This window comes from Sciurus vulgaris, assembly GCF_902686455.1.
Source record: "Sciurus vulgaris genome assembly, chromosome: 5".
Taxonomy (NCBI): domain Eukaryota; kingdom Metazoa; phylum Chordata; class Mammalia; order Rodentia; family Sciuridae; genus Sciurus; species Sciurus vulgaris.
Window position 1 is genome coordinate 54195168 of NC_136465.1, and position 5517 is coordinate 54200684.

The following is a 5517-nucleotide window of genomic DNA, read 5'->3' on the forward strand; positions in this document are numbered from 1 at the left end:
AACTTGTGGTTTTTAAGACCCGTACTTTAACATAAGAACATAGATAAGTTGAAAGAGAAAAAAATTTAAATTTATACAGAAATATAAAAAAAAACTTAAATTCATCCTGTAAGCATAAAAACTGTTTAGACACGAACAAACTGATGTATGGTTCCCTACAAGAAACTGAGTGAGACGTTTCATAGTGACAGAATACTCAACTAATAATGATTTTTTTTAAAGCTCCAGAAGTTTATGTACCCAATGATATAGCATCAAAACAAATGGAAAAAAATGAAAAGGAATACAAAATCATAGACAAATTCAGAATCATTGTTAGAGATTTTTAACAAACCCAAATTAGTGAATGGTGGAACAATTAAAAATTTGTTCACTGCATAAAATATTTGACAATAAATTTAACCAACTCGCTATAATAAATATTAAGAGAACATCATTAAAATTACAGAATGTGAATTCCTTCCCTGTGCACATGGGGCATTTACCAAAATATATCATTGAACAAATAGCCCATAATGCAAGTCTTGAGAAAATTATCATACAGCAATGATAGAAAGTATATCCTCTAAATATTAGAAATTTAACTAAGAAACCACAAAATTCTAATGAAAAATTTCCCAAATCTGTAAATTATGAGACTTGCTTCTAAGTAACAGTGTTAAGAAAAAAAAAAAAGGCATTCTATCGGGTAGAAGTAGGTTTATAAAAAAGAATGAACAAAGAAAAGGCATAATAAGCAAGATGGATGAAAAGAAATGGTTAATACATGTCTCTTCTACACCCAAGAAATAAAATTATGAATTAACTGTATTTGGTCCATGGTATGTGAAAACACCCAGAAACCACTTCAGACACGAAAACTCATGCAAGAGAGTTTATTAAGCAAACAGGCAGAGTGTCTCCCTGCAAGGAGAAAGAGAGAAAATGAGAGGAAAAGAGAGAGAGAGAGAGAGAGAGAGAGAACGCAAGAGAGAGTGAAAGCCAGGAGGAGAGAGCATGAAAGCAAGGAGGAGAGTGAGAGAAAATGGCAGGGGAGCTATTCTTAAGTAGTTCACAGGCTAATAATAGACCAATGACTGATGAGAATGTTCACAGGCTGACAATCTGGACCAATGACTGCTGAGAATGTTCACAGGCTGATGAGTGGACCAATGACTGGCTGGGGTGTTCACAGACTGACAATCTGGGTTGTAAAATGGTGTGAGAGAGGGAGAATAATATCTCTGATGCCAACAGTATGTAAAGGTGAGGTCAAAGGAAAGAAGGGGAACGCAGAAGAACCTATAGAGCGTGAAGACTCATGAAAACTGCACTGAGAGGGCATGAAACAGTCCACCTTTACCATTGTGCCTCATTTGAGAAAAACTTGGAACAAAGAGGGACTTCACCCTATGGGAAAAAGTAAACAGGAGGCCCTCAGCAGTCTCTATCAAGGTCAGAAAAATTCTGAAGCCTTTGCTAGTGGAGTATCCTGTAGTCTTCATAGGCCCCAAAGTCAATTTAGGGAGATGTCTGGACTTTACATGGCTAAACTACTCCAGAGAAAAAATCCACAGACTGTACCCCATGACCAAAACAGCTGCTGCACGGTATCATTTTGAAACCAGAGTCACTGATAATGTTGTGCCCAGGAGTCAGTAGCACTATGTCTCTCCCGGCATGAGATTTGACCTTCATGACACAAGAACAAAGCCAAGTTGCTGTAGCTCCCAGTTCCCTGGGGAAAACTATCTAGAAGATTGTGAGACCTTCCCATCCCAGTCACTCTGGCACTCTGAACCTGGCAACTCAGGGCCTGGCACCAGCAGAACACTCATGAACCTGCTGCCTGAGTTCATGTGGCACTTCAAGGAACAGGCAATCCTTTGCTATGTGGGGGTTGATACCAAGCATGATAACTAAACCTGTGTACAAAACAACCCAGAGAGCCAGCCAACACCTGCCCCCTGCACATGGAGCAATGGACTTCTCACACCAAGGCATACAGCCTCCTATAGCCTAGTTCACTGAAACAATTGCAGGCATCACTGATTTTGACTACAGCTGAAGAAATTACAAAATGACATGGACACTATACAAATGCATTTATCTGGGACTAAAGCCAATGCATTGAATACCATCCATATCTTTGGACTCATCTTCAGTGCCTATGCCATCCTTTATAAGTGAAAGTGACAACTCTTTGAGAAAAGATGCATAGATATCAATTTAGGGAATCCAAGAAATGTAAGATCAGATGGAGGTAACAGAAGGACAGGTAGGCCCATGTAATTTAAAAAAGACTTCTATTGGGACCACTCTCAGGCGAGGTTCACTGGTCCTGCAGGTGGAGGAGAGGTGGAGGGCTGGGGAAGTCCTGCCGCAGCTGCAGGATAGTGTTTTTGTAGTCTGGGATAGGCGGGGAAGGCTTGAGGGTTTAGTGTCCTCTTAGGGTTGACTGAAACCCTGCAGGGACTCCTGTCCTTCTAGGATTGGCTGGGGATTCTGCTGATTGACTGGAGGTTGTGAGATGCCATTAGTGTTTATCTGTCAGCACCTGATTGGTTATTCCAATGTATGGGCTGCCTTGTTCCTTGGTGCATGCATGGGCTGCCTGATGCCCTGCCCCCATCCAGCCACCTCAGACCACACTAACAAGATGCAAAGAAGAAAATGCAAAGAAGAGGAACACAATAATTCTGTAATAATAAAATTCAAAGAGATGAAAATATGTGAATTCCCAGAAAAAGGGTCTAAAACACTATTCTTAGGATATTTCAATTAGCTACAAGACAATAAAATAGATTATTCAATGAAATAATAAAAATTCATTGAGTGGAAAATTCTATGCAGAGATACATATCAGAACAAAAAAGGATAAGATATGAATCTTAGACCTCAAGAACTAAATGAAAAACTAAAAATATAATCAAAAGCTTCAATGGCACGTTATATAAAGTAGAAGATAGAATTACTGAACTTGAAGTCAAGATTTTCAAACTAGACCATCCATAGAGAAATAAAAGAAAACAAAAAAATAAAAAAGAGTGGCAAGGACTTTTAGGACACATGGAATTCATTATGTTGGTTCCAAAAGAAATATAAAGCTTTTTTTTTTTTTTTTAAACAAAAGTACCTGAAAATTTGGGGAGAGTTATGAACATTCAAATTCAGGTAGTTCTAGTCAAATAATTCTTTACAGGGAGACAATATAACCAAACTGTCAAAAGTTAAAAACAGAATATGAAAAGCAGGAAAAGTGTCATTCCACTCACAAGACAATCCCCAAATTGACTATTAGGAGATTGCTAAACAGAAAGCTTTCCCATCAAAAGAGAGTGAGATAATACATTCAAGGTACTAAAAGAAAAAAATACTGTTTTCAATAATATCATAACTAATGGATCTATTCTTCACAAATGAAGAAGAAATAGAATCTTTCTCAGGCAAGCAATTGCTGAGGGACCTTCATCACAATTCAACAAGCTTTAAAAAATGCCTAATGGATTATTTAGATTGGAAGCAAATAAGCAGTAATTATTGTCATGAAAATATAATGGAGGTTTAAAACTTACTGGTGGAAATAAATTTATAATCAAATTTGGAAGACTCCACTACAGCCATTGTCATATACAAAGTTTTCTATCTCTAGTATGAATGATAAGTGTCAAAACAGTCACCACTAATTACAGCTATGATAAGTGTTTAAGTTGCTAAACTAAGATAACTAAATAATAAATTGTATGGGGGAGTAAAATTCTAGAGAATTTTTATGCAGACCAAGTTAAGTAAATATCTCCTTTAAAAACCCTGTGATGGTATTCTTATAAACATTAGGTCTAACCAGAAAGAAAAAAACTTACAGCATATACAAAAATGAGAAAGAGAAAAGAACCAAAGATTTTTTTATTAATATAGAAAACCACAAATGTAAATAAAAGAGGAAGGAAGGATTATGGCATACATAGCACAATCATAAAGCATTCAATAAAACAAGTAAGTCCTTATCAGTCAGTAAATAGATTAAATTGCCAAATAAAAGATCAAGAATGATTGAATAGACTTTTAAAATATTGACACAACTGTATGCTGTCTAAAAGAGACTCATTTCACCTCTAAGGACACAGACTAAAAATGAAAGCATAGAAAAATGCATTCCATGTAAATGAAATGAAAAGAGAGAAGTAGGTAAACTAAAATAAGATAAGCAGATTTAAGTCAAAATTTATACAAGTAGACAAAGAAGACTTTTATATAATGATAAAAGGGTGAAATAAGCAAGAAGACTTAACAATTACAAATATTTATGCACCCCAAAATATGTGCACAATAAATAAAACAAATATCACTAGATATAAAGAGAGAGGTGGACAGCAGTACAATAATATTATGGAACTCTGACATCCCTGTTGTTTGCTGAAAGTGTAATGTTACACTTCACTTTTTAATTGGCCCTGTTGCTACTTTTTGTAATTATTATGACTAGATATGGATGAGTGTGAATTTAACATCTTATGATGTTGTTATTTTAAATCCTTTGTTAGATTGAGCAATTTTATTTACAAGTTGATATTTTTCAACTTTTTGATATAATTACAGATTCACAGAATTGTAAAAACAAACAAAAAAAAAAAGACAAGAGCCATTCCATATCCCTTACAACTAGTTTCCTTCAATCATAAAAATCTGTGATACTATAAAAAACTAGGAAATGGACATAGCTTGTTTAAATTTATGTGTTTAAACTTACATTCTTGAGTGTTTGTGTGCAAATATATAGTATTATTCAATTTTGCAATGTGTAGATTCACCTAATGCCACAATCAACGTGCAGAAATGGGGTCTTGGCAAGAGAAGCAAAATGACAAAGGGAACGCCATCATTTGGGAAGTGTCATAATAAGATGCACACATGTGCTGCTGTTGTGGCTCTAAGTTCTACCCCCTCAGAAGTGGCAAATGTGGCTACACTGCCAAATGCAGGAGAGAGTACACCTTGAGTGCCAAGGCTAAAAGATGAACCACCACAGGGACTGGCCAAATGAGGTACCTAAAACTTATATACTGCAGATTCAGGCATGGATTCTGTGAAAGAACAACTCCTAAACCCAAGAGGGCAGCTAGGGCAGCATCCAGTTCATCTTGAGAGTTTCAACAATTAGCCACCCAATAAGTGTTCTAGTTTTTAAAAATGAAAAAATTGAAAAGAAGCAGAAATATTCCATCTCCACATGGGCCCTCCATGCCGCCCCTATAAAGTGACCCCTCCCACCACCTTATCCTTCATTGCTAATATTTGCAATAACCACTCTTTTTTTCCTTCTGTGTGTTTTGTTTATTTTAAAATGTTACATAAATGATATCATGCAATATGTAAACTTTTGAGATCAGGAATTTTACTCAGCCAAATAACTTTAAATTCTGTCCAAGTTGTCACTGGTGTGTGTTTTTTTATTTCTAACTTATTTTTGGTCCATGGTATAAATGTACAACAGTTCATTTAACAATTATTCATTTATTAAATGACATTATGATTGTT

The 5517-nt window shown here is 35.7% G+C and overlaps 1 pseudogene across 1 annotated transcript; it reads left to right on the forward strand.

Annotated features, from left to right (window-relative positions):
- Positions 1-4840: 4840 nt before the first annotated feature.
- LOC306662471 (large ribosomal subunit protein eL37-like) lies at positions 4841-5124 on the forward strand (annotated as a pseudogene). The gene has a single exon. The product of its transcript is annotated as a large ribosomal subunit protein eL37-like (transcript).
- Positions 5125-5517: the final 393 nt, after the last annotated feature.